Genomic DNA, 27,320 nt, shown 5'->3' with positions numbered 1-27,320 from the left:
TTTTATTGCTTATCAGCATGACCTTAGCGAGTCCTTTGTCTTCCCAACTTCATTTTCTCTTTGATGTATTGGAGATAATACTTGCCTGCCTTTTCCATAAAGTTATTGTAAGGATCAAATGATTAAAAACGTGAAGGGGCTTTGTCCGCTGAACAGCACCGTGCACACGAAAGGTATTGTAACCAAGGTTCCATTCGATATTGTTCATTTTAGAAAAGGTTATGTTTAGAAAAGGTTATGTTAGAAAAGAAGACTTTGGCCGAGGTGGAGTCACTAAAACCCTCGTTAAAGGAGGGAGGAAGCAAAGAACAAGAGGTGCATGGGTGACACATGCCCGAGGCAATGAGGCAATGACGGGCACATCCCTTTTGATATGCCAACGTTCAGAAAAGATGCAATATGTAGAATCTGAGAAAAAGTGGTGTAATTGTATAAAAGCAAAGCACCGCACCGGGAGGTATTGTGTGTGTGTGTGTATGTGTGTCTGTGTGCGCGCGCGCCTCAACCTAGGTCTGCAACCTCTTCAGCCTTGTCCTGCTCTGCAATCCACGCTCCCAGGCCGCTGCCTGGAAAAATCCTGCTCAGACTTTGGGTTCAGCTTAAAAGTCCCTCCTCTATGGAGTTTCCCCAATCCCTCCAGCCCCTCCTACAGGAGGCATAAATGGTTCCTTTTCACTGCCCTCGGTGCGAAAGCACTTCTTCCAGTCTCGACTGAGGGGGGACCCACTTTTCTTATTTCCGTGTTTCCAGGGTCTAGCCTTGTGTCCGCTAGCGAATAGGTGTTCAATAAAGGATTAGTCGGTGAATGCACTTTGAAGAAATAACTTTTAAAAGTTGGTAAAAAGGACTTAAGGACGGGAATAGGGGGTAAAATAAGCCTTGCACACTGGCATTAGCAGTCATTAACCAGAGCAGTTACGACTGCGAGACGCATCTTTCCAGTCCTGGGTACCCGGCGACCGCGGCGGCGAATCCCGCGGGAAGGTCCGCCTCAGGGGCGTGGCCTGGGGGCAGGGGGCGTGGCGCGGCCCGCGGGGGTTTCCGCGCTGGGGGCGCGTCCGGAGGGGGCGCAGGAGGGGCTTCCGCCGCGAGGGGGCGGGGCTGGCGCGCCGAGTCCTCTGACGGCCCCAGCCAGGGAATTTCAATTTGAAACCTAGCGGAGGGAGGAGGCGGGTGCGGCGGCCCGGCGGCTGGGGCTGGAGCGGGACCAGTCCCCGCGGCGAGCGAGCCCCTGAAGGTGCAGTGTCCGGGTAAGGAGGCTTGCGGGACTGCGGAATGGCGGGCCCGGGGCGGGGGAGCCCGGGCCGAGCGGCTAGTCCCTGCTGAAATGCTGGAGCGGCTCGGATTTTTCTTCTGGCTGCAGCTGGGAAGCTGATCCCTGGCAGGAAGCGGTGGCGGGACGGTCCCACCGTGGGGGAGGGCGACCGGCTTTGGGATTTTCTGCGACTTCCTCTCTCCTTTCCTTCCCCTCTCTACCGGACCCCATTCCCGCCCCGAGGTCCCGGTCCTGTTGCTCCAGGCCGGATTCCCGCTTCCCCGCTCCACTGCGGTCCCCCCTGTCTCTCTTCCCGGGAGTCGGGGCCACGTCTGGTCTGAGCCGGGAGAGGTGCCGTGGGCTCAGCCTCGCGCGTCCGGGGCCCCGCGGAGAGGCTGGAGGAGGAATCCGGCTCCATCCCGGGCGCGGGCCGCGGCGCGCGAGTCGAGCCCAGCGTGGAGCACAGCGCGGGGGCTCCAGGGAGGCGGCGGCGGTGTTCATCTGGAGGATGGTTTGTGGAGAGGAAACGCGGGCGAGGACGCCGCGCCTCCCCCGGCCAGCCGCGCGCGTGGGCTCTGCAGGGAGCTGGGCGAGGGGGGCGCGTCGGCCCCACGCGCCCCACCGTCCCGCCCGGCGTCAGCCCGCGCGCGCCCCCGTCGCCGTCCCGGAGGACGCCCGCTGCCCGGGCCGCTGCGGAGAGCGGCGCGCTCTTGCGCTTTGGTCCGGATAGTTCCGACTCCCGGGCCATCTCTGCCCCGATGGCTCGTTTGCCTCCGCGGCGGCTGGGTGCACAGGGCTGGGAACAGTTTTAGGGGAGCTGCACGGGGAGAGAGGAGGAGAAGGGAACCGAACGAGACGCTGCCCCCCGCCCCCAGCAGCCTGGATGTCTGCGGGGGCGACGTCGGTCCTTACACTTCCCAAAATCGCTCACCTCCCCCGAGGTCAGGGTTTTTTGGTGAGATTAGAAGAGCTCTCGCCTACAGTCTGTTATTTTTAGGGGAGGGTCTCGTGGGGCCTCCCTACTAATTTAGGATGCCTTAAATTGAATTCTCCATCACTACAACCGCCGCCGCTGTTTTTAAGAGGGAAGGAAGGTGGAACCTAGAGCAGTGGATTTTTGTCGTTGTTGCTGTTTTTTGGAATCACAGCTTTTCCTCAGTTTTCTGAACTTCTTGCCTCCAAAATGTTGTCTTTGGGGTGTCGTGCCAGGAGTCTTGTTCTTCTTAGTGTTATGTAAGCTTTTTTTTTTTTTTCCAAATGATTCTTACAGTTTTGCCTTTATTCGTCCATATTCTTCACTCCCCTCGTTTTTTCTTCTCTCACCGGACGGTATTATTTCTGTATGCCCTGTCTATAATATTGTGTGAAAATTAGCGGTTTAGTTTAGCTATTACATTTCACGTTGAGTTTAACACTTGAGGGAAACTGAGTCAATTTCTTGGCCGCAGGAGCTGGGATGTAGGATTCTCAGGCTTTGAATAGGTTTTACTGGGAAACCAATAGCACTTACTCCTGTTCAGTTTCCGTTTGCAGCCTCGTTGCTGTGAGAAATCCCTGGATTGCTCTTTCAGTCACTGATGGGGCTGCATTGCAACGCATTCTTGGATTATGATAAGGGCCATCCGACCACCATCCATCAGCCTGACACAATTTTTAAAGAGCTAGGCAGTGTCACCTGTTAGAGCTCTAGTGATAAGTCCTGTAATTCAGTTTGAGAACCACGATCAAACCCCAGATACCTATTCTTTGGAGGTTACTGGAGAACTGTACAAGTGGTAATGACTTGGAACAATGGCGTGGATTTAGGGCTCATTTAATCCTATCCTGTCTTCCTCACTTCTTGGGCAGAATTCCCACTGAAGTCAGTAGTGGTCTTGTGTGCAGAAGGACTGCTGAGAACAAGAGACTGCTCATTTAGAGTAACGGGAAGGGACAGTTTCTTTCCTTTTAAAACACCCTTCTTTAAGAAAGATCTAGTCATAACAGTTCTTTAATCTTTTACCTCCAGTCCAAGTAGTTAGAGCGCTGTGTGCAAAGACCTTCCAGAGAAAATAGGTGGGTGACTTGAGCCCCCAACTTCAAGTTCTTGGTGTCTGAATTGAATGGGGATTGCTTAAAATGATTAAAAGTGATAATTTAACAAAGTTAGAATTTTGGTGAAATTATTTCTAACTTCTGTAAAAAATTAAGCTGTTATGGAATATTTTCAACTGGGTATGTATTATTAAATTGGGTATGTATGCAACTGGGGATATATGTTGAAATTTAATTCCAAATAGAAGCAAATTTGCAGGTTGAGGTGATGAATCTGAAGGGAGGCCCACCAAAAAATAACTGCATATGTAAAAGAAGGAAATTCAGATCGCTCTTACTGTATTTGGAGAGGGAGCTTTTAGTCCAGTTAGTGTATACACAGGTGTTAGTGACTTCAGGCCCATCATTATTAGATTTGTGAGCACTCGACGCTTTCTAGTTCAGCTTTGGGCTGATCTGAGTTGGTGAGCTTGCTAGGTCCTTTGCCTCTTAACGTAACGTTCCTGTGGTTTACCCTTTCCAAATTACCAGTTCTAAAGAATCGAGTTTAGAAGACCTATCCAGTCACCAGATTTTAAAAATAGATTTTTAAAAATCATAACCATGTCCATGTGTACTACCCAACCATTTGCTTTCAACTAAAAATACTTGCAAAGATGACAAAGCAGTCCTCAACCAAAATATTTATTGGTAAAATTACTCTGTAATTAGTAATATTGTATAGTTATGTTTAACATCAGGTTTTGCTCTGAATCACCACTCTCATATTGCTGTGGCTAGAGAACTACAAGGGTTTTTATCTTTGCCATTTTATTTGGGAATGTGGGGTTTATATTTTATATAGTAGAATGCTAAATATTTTTAAAGGTTTGACTTTGTTTCTGTTTCCACAAGTATGGGCCTTTGTCTTTGTTTTTTAAACCCAAGTAGTCTTTTTGAAAGCTGTGTGTCGCCTTTTTGGAAAAGTATGCCTTGCTAATATTTTTATAAGGTAGTATAGTATTTTATAGGGATCGATACTGCTGAGAGTCAAATTTTGCATTTCTGAAATATCTGGTTTTGCTTGTAGAAAACAAAGGAAATGTGCCTACCTCCCCCCCACCTTTATTTAGAAACATTTTCAGTGGCCTTGTTTGCTTTTTCAGATTCAGAATTACTGTACCTAACCACTGGGTACCCTTACAGATTTAAAAGCTGTAAGTAAATGTTTATGCTGGCTTCAGTAGTCTAGCAAATACTAGCCAAACCCTAATTTACTGCCCTTTTATAGAATCTCGGAATCTCAGGGCTGGACCTTTAGGAGTCAGCAAATCCACTCTCAGCCCTTGTCCTCTTCCCCCAACACACAAACATTTCCAGACTCTTTGGAAGGGCTGAGTAAATAGAAGATTTGTATATGAATCTCCCACAGATTCCAGACAGAGCATCCTTTGGGAATGCCATGTTTTGGCACAAACCATCAACTCAATATTCATAGGATATCTATCATTCATCTGGGCAGTGCCCCAGACTAAAATCTAAAATGGAGTCATGGCTGGTATCATTGGCTGTAGGGGAATAGCCTCCAAGTATAAATACTATAGTTATGTAGAAGTTACAGATAAGCCAAAAGGGAAAGAGAGGAATCATCTCTAATAGCTAGAAATAACTGAGAGTGATAACAAGTGCTTTTTAAAGCTTTTCTGTAAAGTGTGTATGGGTGTGCATTTTGTATGAGAGAGGGAATATATTTATATATGCATATATATTTGTTATGTGAAGTATCTATAACATTGTACTTAATAAATTTGACAAATCTATTCATTGAACCTTTGTAGAATATTTTGAAGGTGCTTTCTGTGAAGATTCTTTGAAAGTTGGAGTTGTTGTAGAACCTGGTACTATTTCATGTAGAAATGTCATGCAGACAATATTTCATATAGGGGATTTGGTTTTCTTGCTAGTGGATATTGTTTCCCCTTGCTTTGTGGTTGGATTGAGATCTGTGTGGGTTTCTTAGATGTGTGTTTTTCATGTCTAGAAGGATAGATAATTGATGTATAACTTCTCTCAATTCCCAGTGTTTGGGATAGTATTTATTTTAATGAGAATTTCTGTGGTTTTCTTGATTTTCTCATATTTTAAAAAGGTTTTATGTATTTATTTGAGAGAGAGAGAATGAGAGCACGGGTAGGGTAGAGGGGCTGAAGGAGAGGGAGAAGCAGGCTCCCTGTTGAGCAGGGAGCCCAACATAGGGCTCAATCCCAGGACCCCGAGATTATGACCTGAGCCCAAGGCAGACGTTTAACTGACTGAGATGCCCAGGCGCCCCTCAATTTTCTCATTTTTAAAGTGACGTCACTTACCCGTTAGTATAGGGACGCTAGTACATTTTATACTGCTTCTGGATTTTTTTCCCCTGAAGATTGAAATTGGGCTAATTTCATATTCTCAATTACTTATAGAATGGAAATATGTTTTCATTTCACAGATATTGCTCTGCGTATTAGTATTTTTCACTTTAGCATATTAGAGCCGTAAAGGTCTAGATGTATGTAGATTGCCTCCTAAATAATCTTCATAGTAATATGGAATAGATGTGAGGAATAGATGTGAGTAATATGGAATAGATGTGAGCAATTATCTTTTTATTCACTCTGAGAAATATCTTCAGTAAGGTTTTGTTTTAGGTAGCCAAGTTAACATTTTGCATATGTACCTAACTTCAGTGTCATGGGGATGGTTTTCATTCTTTCTAGCTTAAGAACTAGAGGGCATGGAAAGGGCTCCAAAGTGATTTGTCTGTTCATCTGTGGACACCTTATTGTCTAGATCAGGTAGGGAGTTCATTGTATCTAAACTAAAGCTTATATTCTGTAACTGAAAAGCCAGTTTCCTCTTGCTTTGCTCTTTTTATGGCCTCACTATCAACCTCTTTGAAAAAAAAATTGAAATATATAAAGACTTATGTTACCTTCTGATTGCCTTATTCCAAGATAACTGTGATTTTTTAAAAAGATTTGATTTATTTCCTTTGAGAGGGAGAGAGAGTGTGAACAAGGGGAGGGGCAGAGGCAGAGGAAGAGAGAGAATCTCAAGCAGACTGCCCTGAGCAGGGAGCCTGATGAGGGGCTCAATTTCAGGACCCTGTGATCATGATCTGAGCTGAAACCGAGAGTCAGACATTTAACCTACTGAGCCACCCAGGCACCCCAAGATAGCTGTGATTTTGGAAACTTTTCATGTAGGTCTGATTACCACCTCTCTAATCATCTTTTCTAAGCCCTGAATTCAGGTTTCCAGACCTTCTCTTGAGGTGGAACCAACACCATGATAACAACAGTGCTGATTTTAATCATATTTTTGAGTTTCCTATGTATTCTACCAGTATAAATACACATCCCACTATCTTAAAGACATTAAATTAAAATGTAATTTACACTTTGCCATAATTCTTAGGTTTTTTTTTTTCCTTTTTGTCCTGACAGGCTACATCTTAGATTCATTCATCTAGAGGGCGAGAAGGGAACATTGAGATTATTTAGTTCAGACACGCTTGATGTGGAGTGCAGTTAGTGGGAAAGGTACTGCCCAGTGTGGTTTATGAACTGCCTGAGACTTTAGTAAAGTGTGCGTTTATGTGTGTGCGTGCACACGCGTGTGTGTGTGTGTCTGAGTATCAGAGATTTTTGGGGGCAGTTTTTGAAAGCATTTTGGGAAACAAGATCAAAAACTGCTGTTTTAGTTCAGTTTTTATTTTTGAGATTCTCCATTTTGCTGGAGTGATGGATTTCTGGAGCTACCCCACGTGGAGCTGTATTCTGGGAATTCCCTTTGCCTTTCTTCCTGGGCTCCCAGGTTACTGGGCTCTATGTCTCTTTCTTAACTTTTACTTTATATGACTATATCCTCCAGGAGTTTCCAAGAAAGTGAAAGTGGAAAATAAATTTTTTGAAACCTTGCATGTCTTGAAGCTGCGTTTTTCGACTCTTAAAACGCCTTCATTTATTTATTTATTTTTAAAGTAGCCTCCATGACCACTGTGGGGCTTGAACTCACAACCCTGAGATCAAGAGTCACATGCTTTACTGACTGAGCCATCCAGGTGCCCCTAAAATGCCTGTTTGTACTCTTACTGGTGACTGCTTTTATAGTTTGGCTGGGTATAGAATTCTAAGTTAGTGTTGACTTAGCCTTTGAATTTTTCAGGCCTTATTCTGTTGTATTCTGGCATGCCAGTGCTGTTGAGAAGGAGTGACACAATTCTAATTTCTGCTTCTGTGTGTGCGGCTGGTGTGTTCTCCTTAGAAGTTTTTAGGATTTTCTCTTTGAACTTGGTGTTTTGAAATTTCATGATGGTGTGCCTTGGGTGTGGGAAGTTTTTTACTCGTTGTGCTGGGCACTCACTCAGTGGGTTTTTTCAGGTTGGAAACTCTTGTCTTTTAGAAATATTCCTCTATGATAATTTATTCCTCTGTGGTCTCTAATCTTTCTGAAACTTCTGTTATTTGGATGTTGAATTTTTAGATTAACTCTCCAATTTTATTAGTGTTTTTTTTGTTCTCTGTTTCTTTCTTATACCGTCTCTTTGTCTTTTTGTTTGGCTTTTGGCTTTCTTCAGTGTTTTCTTCTAACCTCTCCACTGAATTTTTTTGTTTTCCTATTTTCCAAGCTGCTCCTTGGTCACTGAATTTCCTTTTTGGTAATGTCCTTTTTTCCTCCTCCCTGTATGTAGTATATCCAATCTAACCATACTTGTTGGCTTTTGGCACTTGTTTTCCCTCTGGAACGCTCTTCCCTCAGAAACCTGCATTGCTTACTCCCTTAACTCCTTCAGATCTTTGCGTTCTGTGATCATTAATTTGAAACTACAGCTCCACTCCCACATCTACCCCAGTATGCTTTAAATCTCTGTCTTTTCTTTCTTTCTTCTGTAGCATGTATTATTATCATCTGAGTGTAAACCGCAAGAAGGCAAACATTTTGTCTGTTTTGCACTTTGTGAATACGTGTTGACTGAGTCATCGGGCCTCCTTGTTTTCTGTGTGCCCCTCACATCCTCTCCCTGGGTCTGGATTCCCTAAGTCTGGAGACTTCCTTCAGCTGCTCTAGAGAGTGAACTTCTTGTCCTTTGGCTGCAAAGGTTGGGAGAGAGAGGGAGAGAGGAGGAGGGGTTTTGGTGTTCCACGTGCTGTTTTCAGCTTGGTGTCTCACCTCAGCCCTCAGTGGCACCTGGAACCTCCACTTCCTAGGCTCCCAGGGCCTCTCCCAGCACTCACATTGCTTCTTTGGGCCTCCACCAGAGCCGGGACTCAGCTTTGGCTTCCTCTGCTTTGCTAAGTCAGTTACTTTGTACATCTGTTTTCCATCTTCTCAAATTCTGTTGATATATCTCATCTGCGGGCCTATCCCCTCCCTTTTTTTTTGTCCCTCCCCTTTAAAAAAAAAAATTTCCTTACTGTCATTTTAGTGTGGTTTTGGGAGGAAGCAGAAATTAACTCATGTTCAAGCCACTGATTTAGGGTTTTAAATTGATAAAAATAAAATTTCCAAGATGACTGTGGTACTCATGTTTGGTAAGGACTGCAGCCATAATAAAATTGTCCTTCTTTTCATGCTGGATACTGAGTTGAACTTCAGTTATATCATATATATATATATATATATATACACATATATATATATAAAATGTGTATGTAGTATATATATATTCATATATATATTGTATATATATTCGTATATATATATATATATATGAAGAGAGAGAGAAGAGAAAGTCAGATGATTGAGCCAACATCTTGGGTGGTTGGGAGTGGATGACTGATATGTCTTTGAACAAGAAGATGCCTCCTAAGAAGACTTCAGCATTATTTATTTTTTTTCTTGTGATAATTTCAAGGATTAGTTCAGTACAAATGCTTACAAATCTTACAGTATGTACTTGAATTAGATTTAAAAATATATGGTAGGGGCACCTGGGTAGCTCAATAGGTTAAGCATCTGCCTTCCGCTCAGGTCATGATCTCGGGGTCCTGGGATTGAGCCCCACTTCGGGCTCCTTGCTTAGCGGGGAGTCTGCTTCTCTGTCTCCCTCTGCTCCTCCCCACTGCTCATGCTCGCTCTCTCCCTCTCTGTCTCAAATAAATAAAATCTTAAAAAAATACGCAGTAAAAAGTTTGGTGGATATGTTTCAGAAATGGGGTGCCTGGGTGGCTCAGTCAATTAAGCATCTGCCTTTGGTTCATAGAGTCTCACATTAGGCTCCCTGCTCAGCGGGGAGCCTGCTTCTCCCTCTCCCTCTGCAGCTCCACCTGCTTGTGCTCGGTTGCTCTCTCAAATAAATAAAATCTTTGGAAAAAAAAAAATGGCAACCTAATTTTAGAGTGTTCTGAATACCTTAGTTTATCTTTAGACTGATACATGGTTTGCATACATATATTTAAATTCTTTGAATATCGATTTAGTGATTAGAAGAAACTTTGAACTCCAGTGGATTCTGTTAAATACTTTCAGAGGAAAAATTTCATTACTAGGGCATGAATAGGGAGGGAGTGGGAATTACACTCATGTGAAAATATACATGCTAAGGATTTTTGTGTATGGAGTTTGGGGCAACAGAAATGGAGTTCTGAATAAGGTAGTGGCTGTAGGGTGTGAGGAAGCTCCGAAGACCCAAAGACACATATGTGCATGTGGTTAGTGTGGGTTAAATTGTTTGGTAGGTTTTACGGATTTATAAATTCAAGAACTCTGTTTCTTAATGTAGAAGGTGTTACAGAGAGTAGATCAGGATAATTTCCCCAAAGCGTGGTGGTATGTTAAAATGAGTTAAGGTGGTACACAGCTTGAGTCCTTTTCTTTTAATGGTTAAATATATACGTCAGTGTACATCAGGAAAATAGACAAGTGCTTCAAACCTATGATTTCATTGATATTAACTTAGCATAAGCTAAACTTAGTAGCTAAAATAAAGTAGGTATTTTTAAATAACTTGATTTAAAGATAAGATTATTTATGTTTAAGTGTTTGGATTTGGCAAAAACTATAAAGTTGGTATGTGAGTGAAGTTTGAGAAACATTGGGTGTGTTCAAAATATCATTTTCCTCATCAAGGTCATTGATAGATTTTTTTTTTCTCCTATTAGATAACAGCATAAAGCTGTATGTGGTGATCATGGCATAGACTTCTAATGGTTTTCTTTCTTTCTTTCTTTCTTTCTTTCTTTCTTTCTTTCTTTCTTTCTTTCTCTTTCTTTCTTTCTTTCTTTCTTTCTTTCTTTCTTTCTTTCAAATTCTGCTTTAATTTGTAAAGTTTTTTTTTTCTTTTCAAAGTAAATCATTAGAACATATTCTCACTTGATTCTTATAACAGCTTCATACCATATGTCCGACAGATAAGTGAGTCAGGAAGAGGTTAAACTCACCCAGAGTCATTCAGTTTCGTAATGGAGCTTCAGGCACAGCCAAGGCCTCCTTGTGTCCAGAGTTGTTCCCTCTGCTCTGTGCTCTTCTGCTGCTAATGGAGTTGCCAATTGAATTTTTCTTGGAGAACTCAGGAAGCCTGCCAAGTTTTGTAGCTAGAGGTCTGTCCTGTAGCTCTCATCTATTTGTATCTTGAACCCTGAAGGTAGACAGAGCTAGGTCTTCCAAAAATAGTTCGATAAATGTGTCAACATTTTGAAATACTGTTGAAAAAACAAGGAAGTAGAAGGCCTGTGGGATTATTATAAAATGGTGCCAAATGCCTTCACTAGGATTTGAAAAGCAAATGTGGCAGGGTCGTATGCTAGACAGTGGTGCATATTCACCCCTCATTTGGGGAGCCCACTTTCACGGTGATAATCTTTCACTTTTCCCCAGTATGCTCTGTTTAATTGCTTTTGGACTCTGGTAGAAAAGCTGCTAAATGAGCACCTTCCTTGAAAATTTTTCTTTAATCCACTTCTCTCAAGGAGAAAAAGGAAAACTCGTTTTTCTTAATAAAATAATACAAATTGTGTATGGGAAAGGTTAAAGTGTCAAGAAATGAGTTGGGTCTGTCTCCTGACAGAGGAATCAAGAGTTTATCCATGCGCTTGTAACCAGAACTGTTTTTGGATCTTAGCCATTAAAATCAACATCAGTAAAGCCTGCGTCTTAATTTCCTTAATGCCAAGATTGTCTGTTTTAAATTACACACATATGGGAATAGGAATACATTTGTTCCCCCCCTTCCCCCACATGCAGCTGAAAAATAAAGGTATGTGGGAGATAGCCTGCACTTCTGCAGCTCTGCAGTGTCGAGCTGCAGATGTGGCTCCAGCTTTTCTCCCCATTGAGGCCAGTTCACTTTCATCCCCAGTGCTGCAAGCTTAAATGGAAAGACCCGAGGGTAGGTTTTAGAGCATTCTATGGATCTGTGATCTATGTGTTTCTTGCTCCGTGCAGCACACGTGATAGCAGTGAAGAATAATGTGGCACTTTTCTCAGGACCTTTTTTGGGTTGGTTTTTTTTTTTTTAAAGTCATGTTTTTACTGTATCTGATTATTTATTGAAGTGGTTTTGGCAGAAGGAATGTCCCATTGTTTAGTTACAGAAAATGTCTTTGTTTTTAAACTTTTTATTATGGAGAGTTTAAGATATCTTCAGAAGTAGAGAGAACACTAGCATCGTGAACCCCAGGTACCCTCACCCAGCTTTGATAATTACCAGGCCATAGCCAGTCGCGTCTCATCCATATTTTCCTTCCACTCAATACTACCCTCCCAGGATTATTTTGAAGCAAATTCTGGACATCATATAATTTCATTTGTAGATAGGTAAGATACTTCCTCCTGCCCCTGCTTCTTGGCATGTGCTTTCCAGTCTCCAAGATAAAGTTCATGTTCATTATTGCTTTTGTAGAATTATAGAAATTTGCTCCTTTGTGACATGGTCAGTTGCCATGTTTTTAGAATAAATATCTGACTGTTGTTTTGATCAGTGAAGGCAGTTTCATCTAAATGCAGCATTGTGGACGTAGGAAATGCTTTAGCGAGTGCTAAAAAGACCTAATACTTTCTAAACCAAATCAGAGCTGACATTCAAACTCTAGCATATTCTCAAGGTAGTGTTGCTGTTCTATACATCTTTTTATCCCATGGCTTCTATACTTTACACCAGACTTGAATGATTTTAGATTTTCCTTTTTTCTCCTTTCCTCCCTCCCACGCTCCCTCTCTTTCTCTTTCATTCTTCTTTTGCTTAGCATGTTTTAGTTGGCAATATGTTGGAAGTAGACCAAGTGAAACATTTTTTTTTCAGCTGACTGAATTTTAATGGGACTACACAGTTACTGTAAAATCGGATCAACCTGCCATGTGTATGGTCTGTCTGGCAGTGTAGAGGGGAAAGTGCATGCTTCAAACATTGATCATATATTAGTTTATAAATCCTATTTGTAAATCAAAAGGGTGGCATTAAAGCTGAAGCTGACAATCACTTAGCAGTTGAAATGCGTTTCCTAATTAATAAAGGTAGAATTTTTATATGAGAGGTAATTTATTTTATATTTTAATTTTTACTTTTAATTAATTAGTTAATTGTTTTTTTAGAGAGAGAGAGCACGTGTGAGCGGGGAGGGGCAGAGGGAATGAGAGAATCTTAAGCAGTCTCCAAGCCCAGCATGGAGCCCAACTTGTGGCTAGATTTCAGGACCCTGAGATCATGACCTGAGCTGAAATCAAGAGTCAGACACTTAACTGACTGAGCCACGCAGGTGCCCCTAAGTTTTACTTTTAATTAAAATACAATTTAGTATGTTTCCTTTGCAAAGTCATTACATGCTGAATTATTTTAATATGTACTTTATTGAAATATATTTTAATGTATAGTTTAGTTATTTTCTTGGTGAAGACATAACATGTTGAATTAGAAAATATTTTGATAGTAACATTTCTTGAATACTTCCTATGTGTCAGATACAGAAACACTTTTGCTTAGTGTTTTTGTTGGATCCTCTCAGTAACCCAGTGGGGTAGGTACTGTTGTTCTAGGTTTACCTGTAAGAAAACTGAGACACCACAAGGTTAAATAACTTGCTTGGGGTCACTCGGCTAATTAACGGCAGAGCAGGGATTTGAACCCCAGGTGGTCTGGTTCCAGAGCCTACAGTCATAACTGCTGTCCTAGATTATCCCTAAGAACATGTAAATTCCTTCTTCATACCCTATTCCTACTTGCATCCTCCTCCCCAATGGTAACGATTTGAACCATGGCCAACACCACACTATTGCATTAGTGTGTAATTTTAATTTGATCACTGGGGGTAGTTTTCATTCGGAAACTGGAAAGCAGTTAATGAGATTTGACTCTTGTTCCTTTTCTGGCTATAGTTATAAAGGAGAAAGGGGGACAGGTGGAAGCATACAGAGTCTAGCAAGGTGGTAACTACTGATGTTTGTCTTACTTTTCCTCCACTGTTTTTTTAAATGGAGTGTTGAGTCCATCTGGAATGTTGATAGGTCACAGAGGAGTTGCTGAAGTCAGTAGTTTAAAGTACCATTGAGCGGTCAAAATTTTTGCCTTCACTTGAGTACCTTGAAGTGTCAGGTGTATTAGAACTTCGGTTATCATTGACCTGTCCTGAAAGAATGGTCTTCTGTGGGAGTTTGTTCTAGGTCTTTAGTGACTGGAATTTTAACAAACCAGGTACCTGATACTTTTTTTTTTCTTCCTTTTTTCCTGAAAGGAGCAGAGGATAGGAAGAAAATTGTTCTAGCCCCAAGTCCCAGTTGAACCAGTTACTACGTGTGACATTGGGGAAGTGATGTTGCTTCTTGTGTCTTTCTCTTAAATGGTTCAGGTGCCTTGACCCCTAATCCATATAACATGTCTGTGGTTCATTCGTCTCTGTGGAGAAAGTCATTTAAAGTGCTGTTCCTTAGAGGAAAAACATAGACATGGGATTTTGACAAAACGTTTGATAAAGCTTTCATGGTATCTTTTTTTTTTTCTAAGATTTTATTTATTTAATTGAAAGAAGAGAGGAGAGCATGAACGGAGGGGAGAAGGGCAGAGGGGGAAGCAGAGTCCCCATTGAGCAGGAAGCCCTATGCAGGGCTTGATCCCAGGACCCCAAGATCATGACCTGAGCTAAAGGTAGATGCCTAACCGACTGAGCCACCCAGGTGCCCCTCATGGTATCTTTATAGCAATTTTGGGAAAATGATGTTCAGTTGTGGGAAGTCTGTGGCAGTGATTATTACTGTAATTTTTATCTTGGTTATCTCCTATCTAAAATATTTTTTTGCCAGTGATTTTTATGATGACAGACAAGGACTGCTGATCAGATTTACAGATGTCATGGACATCTTAGGGACATATTAGGGAAACCTAATGAGCTGTATGCAGATTGTCTTGTTAGCTACAAAATTGGTTGAAATAAATAAGGTGAAATCTTTTTGAAATGAACATTGAGTCTGCTTGATTATAAGCTCCTTGAAAGAGTTCTAAGACAGTGCAGTGTTGACCTTCTTTTCAATGTGAAGTTTTATTAAAAAGTAGTAGATGCCTTTGTATTCCTCAGTACAAAGCATGTTGGCTTGTGGTCTCACCAGTGCACTGACGTTACTCTAATCCAGGTAATAGATGGCCCTGTGGTCAAATCTATTGAATGCTTTCTTCCCCTATATTATTTTTGACATTCTTTTTTTTTTTTTTTAAATTTTATTTATTTATTTATTTATTTGACAGAGAGAGACAACCAGCGAGAGAGGGAACATAAGCAGGGAGAGTGGGAGAGGAAGAAGCAGGCTCCTAGCAGAGGAGACTGATGTGGGGCTCGATCCCAGAACGCTGGGATCATGCCCTGAGCTGAAGGCAGACGCTTAACGACTGCACCACCCAGGCGCCCCAATTTTTGACATTCTTGACAGCATTGTCTTTGACATTCTCTTTTGATGTGTTGCAGTGCTTTGTTCTGTGTCTGTTCTTTAAAACTTCTTTTCCTCTCACTATCTCTTCAGCTTTTCCCTGTTTCCTGGGATTCTGTCCTCAGCCTTTGACTCTGAGCTCTTGACTAATTTTGTGTCACCCAAGACTTCACCAGCCGTCATAATTTGTTAACAGTCTTTCTAGGCCAAGTCTTTCTCACTTCGAGGAGTCTCTACCAGTATCTCAAAGGAAGTTTTTAAATGAATTTGTGAAATATTCAGGGTGGAATGTGGGCTGTAATTGATATTCTGCTCTGACTTGGAATATTTTGTTGGTTTTAGGTACTGCGTTTTAAGGGCTATGTAGTATGTACTACATAGTACATGATACTATGTTCGATAAAAACTAGTGGAAGATCAGACAAACTGAAGCATTGTCCCTGAAGGGTGCCTGGGATGTTGAGGTTGGAAGAAACCATAGCAACAGGAGGAACTAGCTGTTGAGATAACTGAAGGGGCGAGCAACTTGTCGTGGTGTTTTGAGAGCTATCTTTTGAGTGCTGGCTTTCTTTCTTTCTTTTCTTTCTTTTTTTTTTTTTTTAAAGATTTTATTTTTTATTTATTCGACAGAGATAGAGACAGCCAGCGAGAGAGGGAACACAAGCAGGGGGAGTGGGAGAGGAAGAAGCAGGCTCATAGCAGAAGAGCCTGATGTGGGGCTCGATCCCATAACGCCGGGATCACGCCCTGAGCCGAAGGCAGACGCTTAACCGCTGTGCCACCCAGGCGCCCCTTTTCTTTCTTTTTTTAAAATTAATTTATTTGAGAGAGAGAGAGCAAGAGAGAGTATGAGCGGGGGGAGGGGCAGAGGGAGAGGGAGAAGAGAGAATCTCAGGCATACTCCCTGCTGAGCACAGAGCCTGACAAGGGGCTTGATCCTAGGACCCTGAGATTCTGACCTGAGCTGAAACCAAGAATCAGACACTTAACCGACTGAGCCACCCAGACACCCATTGAGTACTGGGTTTTTAACTTTTTTTTTTTTTTTTGACAAAACCCACTATAAGACATAGATTTTATATCTTGGCCCTTTACCAGTATGGAAGTCTGTGTGTGTGTGTGTGTGTGTGTGTGTATGTATGTAAAAATCAGAAACAAGCTTCATAAATTAGGTCTTAGCTTTACTATGTGCGATTCACTCCAAAATTTTCTTTTCTGCATAGTAATAATAATAATAATAATACCAGTCAACAATTTACCAACTTGATTTCACAACTCATGAATGGACTGTGATCTGTGTTTAAAAAACCCTTTTTTTCATGGGTAAAACAGATCTGAAGAAGGAAAGTTTTCTTTTTGGTATAAGAGAAGCTTTTTGACAGTTGGAACAGGCAGAGACTGGAGTGAGTTGTCTTGGGAGGAAGTGACTTTCCCAGGGTTTGCAGGACCTCCGCCAGAGGCTGGTAATTGCCTGTTGGGAGGTGGGAAGGCGATTCACTGGTTGGGAGGTGGAACTTTGACGACACCAAGTCTTAAGATTTTATGATTCTCACTTTGTGACTTGCTAAAATTTTAATAAGGCGATTACAGTTGTTTCAAGATGAAAAAATGCTAATTCTAAATTTATTTGTTAATAATCTTCTTTAGGTAAAAAATGTCTCACTGTTCTCTTTTAGATATTAATTAAAAAATTTTAAAAAGTTAAAAAATGCATAAGGTAACTTTGTTATTTCCTTTTTATTTTTTTTAATGAAACAGCTTTATTTGGAAAGTTTAAATATGTACCAAAGGAAATTGAATAGTATGGTGGCTCTCCCCACCCAGTGTATCCCTATCACCCAGCTTTAACAGCAGTCAGCTGGTAGCTAGCCTTGCTTTATCTATATCCCTATTCACTTCACCTGTAACAGGATTATTTTGAAGCAAATCCTAGGCATCTTTTCATTCCATCTACATATATTTCAATATATCTTAAAAAATTTTTATTTATTCATTTTAAATAATCTCTATACCCAATATGGGGCTTGGACTCATAGTCAAGAGTCACATGTTCCTCTGACTGAGCCAGTCAGCCAGGTGCCCCTTGATATATGTTTCTTTCTTTCTTTTTTTTTTTTTAAAGATTTTATTTATTTATTTGACAGAGAGAGAGAGAAAGAGAAAAAGCACGTGAGCACAAGCAGGGGGAGTGGCAGAGGGAGAGGGAGAAGCAGGCTCCCCTTGGAGCAGAGAGCCTGATATGGGGCTTGATCTCAGGACCCTGGGACCATGACCTGAGCCGAAGACAGACGCTTAACTGACTGAGCCACCCAGGTGTCCTCAATATATATTTCTAAAAGCTAAGACTCTTGAAAAAAAAAAATCACAATATCATTTTTACACCTAAACAGATTAAAGGTTAATTTTTAATATCATCAAATATTCATTTTGTTCAGATTTCCAATTTGTTTTTGTTTTCTTTTGGTTTTTTGTTTGAAATAGGATCCAAATTAGGTGCACACATGTGGAATTGTGATTCTCTTTATAGGTTCTGTCTCTTTTTCTCCTTTATATTTCCTTGTTATCTATTTTTTTGAAGAACTTGGACTATTTGTCCTATATCATTCCTACAATTTTTATTTTGCTGATTTTATCCCTGTGGCATAGTTTTAACCTGTTCTTCTGTTTTGTGAATTGATAGTTACATAGAGACTTTTTATCAGCTTCAGGTTCAATACAATTTTTTTTTTGTTTTGTTTTGTATATGTCTTTAGTTCTGTTATTTCTTAAAACCACTCAAAGAGTATACCAAGACTAATTGTAAAGGCAATTGGATTTCTTACTTAGTTCTTCATTTTCTCAAATCATTCTAAGCCAAATTTCCCATAAAAACAGATGGAACCACTTAGAAATTTGGGAAGATAATAATCCTCTGCAAACACCACATCCAAATACAAATTACACAAGAGTTTCGAGTCCAGCTTCCTTTTCAAAAAAGAAAGGGAGAAAGCAGATGCCTTAGTAATTTCAACGGACCACAAACCAGGTTTTCAGTTAAAGTGAGACATTTTACAGTAAAATCAGTCTCAATTTTTCTAGCACAATATGGAAACATTTCAGTTTTGCTAGTTAAATTTCCCACCCAGTAAGCAAGTACTGTTGGTGACTATGGCCCCCGCCCCCTCCCTTGGTGGTTGCAATAAAAGGATAAAAGTGGGAAGACAGCAAGTCAGAAAACAACCAATATATGTGGAAAATCAAGTAAATATGTTCTGTGGCGATCACTTTATATCATGAGAAACATCAGATGTACAAATAGAGAAGATAGTGTAATGTACATCCATATGCCCCCACCTAGTTTCCCCCCTCATGTTTGGTACACTTTGTAAAAGTTGGCTATGGGTTCCCACTGCTCTTCACCAGGCTCTTCCCGTTTTTCATCTGTGGTGAGGCTTGTGGCATAGGCCTTACAAACTTTTCCTTTCTCTTGTCAGTGTTGGTAAATCTTTTGCTAGATTTTATTTTACTTTAGTTGGTATTTATTATGTTAGGTAGTAGGTGACGAAGATTCTGTGATTAAGTGAAGGTGCTTTGATGAGGCTTCATTCCCTTCTTGCTTTTTTTTTTTTTTAAACTTTTTGTAATGGAACCAATACATAGAATAATGAATCTAGATGAACCCATCTTCTTCTTTTTTTTTTTTTTAATTTTATTTATTTATTTGAAAGAGACAGAGGGAGAGAGAGAGAGCACAAGGAAGGGAAGAGGGAGAAGCAGACTCCCCACTGAGCAGGGAGCCCGATGCGGGGCTCGATCCCAGGACCCTGAGATCATGACCCGAGCTGAAGGCAGGGGCCCAACTGACTGAGCCACCCAGGCGCCCCTCGATGCACCCATCTTCTAGCTAATTATTAACATGGTCAATTTTGTGTCATCTACACGCTGCCAAACACCTGTCTCCCTACCCTGTATCTTGATGGTTTTATTTTATTTTTATTTTTTAAAAAGACTTTTTTTTATATTTGAGAGCGAGAGTGAGTGCATGAGTAGTGGGGGGAGGGGCAGAGGGAGAGGGTTAAGCAGATTCCTTGCTCATCAGGGAGCCAAACCCGGGCAGGGGGCGGTGGGGGGCTTGATCCCAGGACCCTGAGATCATGACCTGAGCTGAAGGCAGACGCTTAACTGACTGAGCCACCCAGGTGCTACTTGCTGGATGGTTTTATTTTATTTTTATTTTTATTTTTTAAAAAGATTTTATTTATTTCTTTGACAGAGATAGAGACAGCCAGCGAGAGAGGGAACACAAGCAGGGGGAGTGGGAGAGGAAGAAGCAGGCTCCTAGCAGAGGAGCCTGATGTGGGGCTCGATCCCATAACGCCAGGATCACACCCTGAGCCGAAGGCAGACGCTTAACCGCTGTGCCACCCAGGCGCCCCATGCTGGATGGTTTTAAAGCAAGTCCTAGATATTATATCACTTCACTTGTAAATACTTTTTTATATGTCTGTAGTAGATAAGCATTTATGAAAAAACAAAACCATAAATCCATTGTCACATCTAAAAATTTAATATTTCCTTAATAGCAAATATTTGTGAGTTTTCATATGTTCCCATTTGTTTCGTAAATGTTTTTATGGTTGGTTTGTGTTCAAATCAGGACTCAAATGAGGTCCACAATTCATTTGGTTGATATGTCTCTTATTTATCTTAATATGTAGTTTCTTTCTCCTCTTTTTCTTTGTTTCTTTGTTGAAGAAACCGTATTGTTTCTTTAGAATTGCCCACATTTTGGATATTCTTGATTGCATCCCTTTGATGGTGGTTAATATGCTTCTCTCTTGTGAATATCCTTTTGAATTGGTAGGTAGATCTGGGGCTTAATCAGATTCAAGGTTGATTCTGATGGTGGTGGTGGTTTGGAGAATTCTTCATACAAATTTGTGTTTGTTTCTTACTGCATTTCTTCAAGACACATAGTGTATGGTTGGCTGTTTTCTTGGGTTGAAGGTTGATCACCGGATTCAGGCATTGCCAGTCAGCTTGATCCATCCATTGTAAACTTCCCATCAAGCTTTTGCCTACTGGGTTTTTAGCAGCCATTGATGATCATTGCCTAGATAATTTTTTCCATTGCATTGACTTTTTACCGTATATTTTTTTCTCTGAAATAATTTAAAATAAATTATAGAACTCATGACATTTTACCCCAATTTTTTTATTATGTATTTGTAAAAAGAATATGTACATTTTCCCGTTTAACCAGAGCACTATTCTTATATTGGTTGGCAATAGTCCTCTAATATTATCTAATATTCAGTCTAAATTATAATATCTTTAATCATCCCTGTGACATCCTATATAGTTTATTTATCAAACTGGGATTCTGTCAAGGAGCACATACCACATTTGGTTATTGGTTTTGTCATTTAAGTCTCTTGTTATCTAAAATAGTCCTCTTCCCATCCCTTTTCACTGTTTTCATGACAGTGACCTGTTGAAGAGATACAAGCAGAGGCCCAGTGTCTAGTAGACTATCTCTTTCTGACTCTTTCTTCAGACTGTCTGATTATCTCCACGTGGTGGTATTCAAAGTAGTTTTCCATATTCTTTATTTAACACGAAATAAAATTTAGAGCTGTAGGCTTAGTTAATTGAGAATAAACACTTTTGGTAAGAGTATCTAATAGCCAAGTTGTATGTTTCATATTACCTCTTGTCAGGGGCCATATCATGTTTTCTCAATATTATTGTAGCTAAGATTGATTAAGATAAAGATTGATCTCCTCATTATAAAATTCTGTTTTCCCCTTTGAGAGTAGGATGTAATCTGGGAGGAGTGAGACTTTGACACCATACAAACATATCGGTCTTTCATCTAAATAATGTTGTTTTCCATTGGTGACTCTCACCTGAATCGGTTATCCATTGGGGGTGGCAACGTGATCATAAAATGGGATTTTAAAGAAGAGTGGTGATAAAATACACGTAACATTAAAATTTAACATCTTAACCATTTTTAAGGGTACAGCGACATTGTTGTACAGCTTGTCTCCAGAACTGTTCATTTTGTAAGACTGAAACTCTGTACCCTAAAATGGGATTTTTAAGTTTTATCATTCCTTCAACTTTATAAGCTTGCAATTTTCTGTGCAAAACAGCTTTCCTTCTTCAGTGTGGGCTATTTGATTACTGTGAAATACAATTTTTATTTGAAGTGCGGGTATTTTCAACATTTACCACATTTCAGAATAAGCCATTTGTGTACAAGTTAGTTCTTGTTTTTTGTCTTTCTCTTTTTTGACCTTGTGGATTTTTATGTATTCATCATCTTTCAATCAGGTATAGTCAATTCAGTCATTCTTTTAATGTTCAAATTGTCCCAGCTTTGACCAATGGGAGCCCCTTCAAGTCGACACCTAAGTCCTTTTGACATGATCCTATCAGACTCTGAAAGCAAGGAATATGTTTCTTTAAAGGCAGTAAAATTTCCTTTGGAGAACAGGGTCAAGTCTTTATAAGCCATAGCACAAAAAAAGCATCTGTATTACAGGAAAGTGCCGTTAGAGCAGAGTAAAACCTTACTACCAAGTCTTAATTCATCAACAGGTGGGAGAGCAGGGTGAAGTTAGTGATCTCAAAGGTCTTTTCTCATTTTATGTTCTGTGATTTTTTTTTTTTTTTTTACCATCTATACAGTTGTCTTAGGATTTGGTTTTTATTGGAACAAATATTTTTCTTTTTTTAAGTTTATTTAAGTTATCTCTACACCCAATGTGGGGCTCAAACCCATAACCCCGAGATCAAGAGTTGCGTTCTCTTCTGACTGAGCCAGCCAGGCGCCCCAGAACAAAATATTTCAAGAGTGAATGTTACCAGATTTGTCTTGAACAGCATCTTTATTACTTTCTTCCTCTTCTGAGAGTCTGCTTCCTGGGCCATGAATTAAAGGATGGTGAACTTGGAAAAGCAAGGATTTCAACATATTTCACAGTTATAAAGTCCGTCCTCAGGAAACCAGAAGGGGTTTGTATCCTAACCTTTGCCATTTATTCCAACGTAATGCGGCTAAACATTCCACATGGAGAAGGTCAGCCTCGAAATGCTGGATCAATAAGCTGCTGCCTGTTTCCTGCAAACACCTTTATTTCCTCTGGTTTGGGTAAACAGATGAAGTTTCATCAGAAGTTTAAATGTATAATTGAATTTGTGAAGATCTGTTTTGTACATCATAAGCCTTACGTCATGTTTCTGAACCTCTGGGAAGTTACTGTCTGACATTTAAAAAAACATGTTAGTTTTTCTAAATTGACTTTTCCCATTAGAGAGTTTAATGTGGAGAATGGTCGTCCCATAAGCAGTCATTCTTTTCAGTTTAGTAGATTTTCTTTCCCAGAATAAATGTGGCTCAGTTTTATTATTATGCCCTCAGTAGTCACTATCGTGCCTCTTTTGTTAAGTATTAAATACGAATTGCCAGTTTTTAAATACTTTGAACATTTACTGAGTGTTGGGCAGAAGTACAAGTAATACAGATGCATACTATAGTAAAGAAAACAAAAATATTGTGTCTCGAAAAACCATGTCTTCTCTGAGAATAGAAAGAAGTACTATGGAATTCTGTATTTATTCATCATTGAGTTAAGTTTTGGAGTAAATAAAAGATTATACTGTGTTTTAGTTAGAAATATTCCTCTTCAGTGTGAGGCATGGTTGGTTTGTAAGGTAACGTCATAAGATCATTTTTATATCTATAAGAAAACTATCATTTTTTTTCAAAAGCCAACACTTTAAAAAATATGTGAAGTTGCTTTAACTGCGGAAACTATGACTATCATATGTAGTATCTAAAGTTCATTCTGTAGATTTTCCAGATGGTGACAGCAACTGGAAGAATTTGATTTCTTTCTTTCCCATTCATGATATTAATGAATTGTGAATCAGTGCAACTGAAATCTGTACTGGATTGTCCATATAACACTAGAAAGGCTTGGTGCCTCTTGTATGAGAAATACCAGTCTGTGTATTTAGAGAGGTACTTATTTTCTCCATCACTGTAACAAAGGATTTGAGGCATCGTATAGGGAATATATATGGTAAAATTGCTTAAGTAAAAACAAATGGAGGTCAGTAAATTAGAAATAAAAAGAAAATATCAAAATGAAGATCTCTTCAATATACCTTCGATTTCCTGAACATACATTGCTATAGCCCATCATACATTTTTTTTGATATTCTGTCTTTGTGTATATATTTGTGTATGTTTTATTTTTACACAAGAAATATTTTTAAGGAAGTAGAACGCTTGATAAAACCATTGCTCTTCTCTGAAATGTCTGTTGGAAATGATTGGAGGGGTATCTGGGTGGCTCAGTTGGTTAAGCGTTCAACTCTTGATTTCCGCTCAGGTCATGATCTCAGGGTTGTGAGATTGAGCCCCTCTTCGGCTCTGTGCTCAGCACGGAGTCTGTTTGTCCCTCTCCCTCCGCTTCCCAGCCTGGTGTTAAGCTCTCTTTCTCTCAAATAAATAAATAAATAAATAAATAAGTAAAACCTTAATAAAAATTATTGAAGATTTTTTTCTGTGAATAAGATCCTTAGATGTTTTGGCCTTTTAAAGTATAAAGATAAATGACATTTTGAAGAAAGGAAATTATGATAATTAATAGTTGAACCTGACATTTAAAAAAAATGATAAGCCTTTATACATTTAAGAATCAATTTTTTTTTTTAAAGATTTTATTTATTTGACAGAGATAGAGACAGCCAGCGAGAGAAGGAACACAAGCAGGAGGAGTGGGAGAGGAAGAAGCAGGCTCATAGCGGAGGAGCCTGATGTGGGGCTCGATCCCATAACACCGGGATCACGCCCTGAGCCGAAGGCAGACGCTTAACGGCTGTGCCATCCAGGCCCCCCAAGAATCAATTCTTTTAAACCCTGGTCCCGGTAAAAGGCACAGCTCACGTGTCAGCTTTTCTGTAAAGTCTTCTCTGATTTCCCAAAGTAGAGTTAATACAGCTGTTTTCTGTGACTACCAAGAAATGTAGTGGCACTTACCAGGTTGGATTTTAAAATCCTGAAAAGATCAGTTTTTTTACTATATAAATGTGTATTCTTACTGTGACTGATGTAAAGCAAGCAATATATAGATGTTTGTGGGATGAATAAAAAGCAGTCAACGATAAAGAAGTTTTTTTTTTTTTTTTTAAAGATAGAGACAGCCAGCGAGAGAGGGAACACAAGCAGGGGGAGTGGGAGAGGAAGAAGCAGGCTCATAGCAGAGGAGCCTGATGTGGGGCTCGATCCCATAACGCCGGGATCACGCCCTGAGCCGAAGGCAGATGCTTAACTGCTGTGCCACCCAGGCGCCCCAATGATAAAGAAGTTTTAATAAAGTCAGACTATTAAAATATTTTGCTTGTTTTGAAGTAAGTGAATATATTGACTGACTTTGATAATCTTTTTATTATACAGAAATTTCTTAAGTACTCATAGTAATGTGAATTGACTTAATAATTGGTATTTGAAACCGATTCTTGCCATGGAGAAGATGGAGATAACCAGCTGACAACAAATGGTTTTCTACCCCGCACTGATATACCCATCCTTACCTCCTTCCTGCCCCTCAGTGGGAAAGGTAGCCTCCCTCCAGTCTGAGGATAAATCAGCTCCTACCAGTTGTACCCCAGAATCCTGTCCCCATCTCTTTTGGCCTACTTGGAGATGTCCTGTTAAGTAATTGCTAACTCCTCCTTCTTCTTTCTCTTCCTCGAGACAATGATCCTCAACCCCGGTTGTACATTAAAATCATCCAGGGACCTTTGGAAAAAAGCCCGGGCTCCAATCCAGATCCCTTGTATCAGCATCTTAGAATCCTAGAATTTTAGAATTGAAAGAAATAAAAGCTTGAACCTGGAGACTTTAAGGGGCTTTTCTAAAAGCAGTGTTTCAAATTAATCCAAAGCCTTAGGGCAAGAATTTGGGGATTTGTAAATCTTCCCCGTGGCTAGTTCCCATTCGGTTCCCATTCATCACCCCCGAATTCCATCCATTCAGTCTCCTGATTGTCACCCTCTTAATCTTCATATCTCAGTTTATTCTGCTTTCTCTGCTGCTTTATCATGTCCTTCTCCTGTTGGTTAGATTCTCTTCTTTTATTATGTCACTCTCCTGCAGTCTCATCCCCTGGCACCCCCCTGTTGGATCCTGTGTTCTAGCCAGAAGATTCTTCCCTGTCTTTTGTACAGCTGTATATTTTTCTGAATTTTCATAAGCCATTCCGTAAACCGTATCTGGGATTCTTTCCCTTCACTTTGCCTACCAGGCCACTACACCAAATCACAGAATGTTGGCTCCAGAAGATTTTAGCAGTCATTTAATTCAGCCTTTTCAAGTTACAGATGAAGAAACCGAGACCGTAAAGTGTTAGATATTCCCCCGCTGCCCAGGCCACAAAACGAATTAGCTAGCTTCAGACCCAGGTTATAACTCAGGTCTCTCTGTTCACTTTTCACAAGACCTTTCTCTCAAGATGCAACTTGAGTTCGAGCATTTCTCTCAGACTTGCTGGATCCCCTCAGTAAGAGAGTCTCTTCTGGTCTTCACACGTTTCTGTTGTCATTATAATGAACAAGGATATTGCTGACTTTTGAGTGCTTACTTTGCCCCAGTCACTGTGTTAATGAACATGTTGCTTGTTTCATTTTTACCTCACAGTCACACTACAGCATAGGTATTGTCCGCATCATCCATATGGTAACCGAGGTGTAGAGCGCTTAAGTCTTAAAAGGTCAAGGCTTAGGTTTTAACTCAGTTTAGTCTGATGCCAGAGCCAAGCTCATCTACACTGTTTGAAGTTTTTTTAATGTGTAAACATCTTTTATTTTCCACTGGATTATAAGGCTCTTGATAACAGTGAACAGGTCACTAATGTCTTTGTATCCCCGATAGCATCTATCACAGAAGAGCTCAGTAAATATTTGGTGACTGCATCTGGAAGAACCATCACTTGGTGACCACATTTCGAAGATCAAGGCATTGGTGTTGAGTGGGGAAGTGGAAGGTGATATGTGAAGTTTTTCTCAAATTTTTAGGCACTACATCTTGGAAGGGGACAAAGGTATGTGTTTGAAGTTTCTGTGGAATGTTGTGGGCAGGAGAGTTCCATAACTTTCCTTGTTTAGCGACTGTAATGAGATTTTATGCATTTGTTTACCCGTGAGAGTTTGCGATAGCATTTTAGTTGCTCCTTGTCTTTTCTGGCTTTGCTCATTGTTGTATTGTGTGTTGCTTTCTGGAAGTAGTCCCGAATCTATCTCTAAACTAGAAGATTAGCAAATAACTTCCCATATAAGATTCGTCTTTTTACCCAAGTGAGCTCTTGGACGTTTTTCTCAAATAGAGTCTTGGATTTTGTTGTCTTAGCTGAGAGCTTCCGAGCTGGTGGAATGCTTAAGCTGTGCAGGTACATTTGATTACGGAGGTGGGTGACGCCAGTGGTTGTCCTTTTGTAGTCAGTCATTTAGGTGTGAAGACTCTTTTGTCCCTTCTACCTGTTAGCAAAGTGAAACCCTTAAGCTGTTTAGGTATCTTGATTTTCCATTTTTCTAGGATTTGAGTTTAGTCTTTGTTCTTTTGAAATCATCTCCATAGGATATTGTGCCAGCTTATTAATTCTTTAGTGATCAGGAGTATGAGAATGAGTCCTCCCCAACTCCCCCCCCCCAAGGGAAGTAGATTTAAGGTGACCTTTGAAATACAACTTTCAGGACATTCGAATAAGCTTTTGAAAAATGAATGCTATCTATATCTTGAGAGGGAGGCTAAGTAATATGGTCAAACTAAACTGAATATAGAAAAGCATTGGTTTAGGAGAAAGAGACCTGAGTTGTTAGTCATTTTATCATTAACTGGTTGTAGGGTCATGGAAAGGTAACTCTGAGCTTCATTTTCTTCATTTCTAACTTCTCATAAGTTGGATTATATCATCTCTCTCTACTCCCCAAGTATGTTGGTCTTAGATATCAAATCATAGTTTGTTTCTGGCAGATCTGAAACCATAGGTAATATTCTCATTTGTTTTGGGAAAACAGGTCTCTGGTGTCAGTTGGCAACAGTATTAAACCTGATTTACATTAGAAGCTGGCATGCTGACTTTGTGGTCCACGGTGTTCATTAGGGGAT

General features: G+C 40.3%; 1 protein-coding gene across 12 annotated transcripts in view; it reads left to right on the top strand.

Moving 5' to 3' along the window:
- The first annotated feature begins 1,124 nt into the window (after positions 1-1,124).
- EPB41L2 (erythrocyte membrane protein band 4.1 like 2) overlaps positions 1,125-27,320 on the top strand; it is a 209,009-nt gene continuing 182,813 nt past the window's right edge. For 8 of the 12 annotated variants that reach the window (XM_034669151.1, XM_034669150.1, XM_034669149.1 and 5 more), the window contains exon 1: positions 1,125-1,250. The gene's annotated coding sequence lies outside the window, so the exon portion shown is untranslated. Of the gene's footprint in view, positions 1,251-26,087; positions 26,257-27,320 lie in introns of all 12 variants that reach the window. The other 4 variants (XM_034669139.1, XM_034669140.1, XM_034669142.1 and 1 more) reach the window with 4 other exon arrangements.

Source organism: Ailuropoda melanoleuca, chromosome 10 (genome assembly GCF_002007445.2).
Source record: "Ailuropoda melanoleuca isolate Jingjing chromosome 10, ASM200744v2, whole genome shotgun sequence".
NCBI classification, from domain to species: Eukaryota; Metazoa; Chordata; class Mammalia; order Carnivora; family Ursidae; genus Ailuropoda; species Ailuropoda melanoleuca.
Note: the sequence above shows the minus strand (reverse complement) of the source record. Positions and strands in the feature narration are given on the sequence as shown.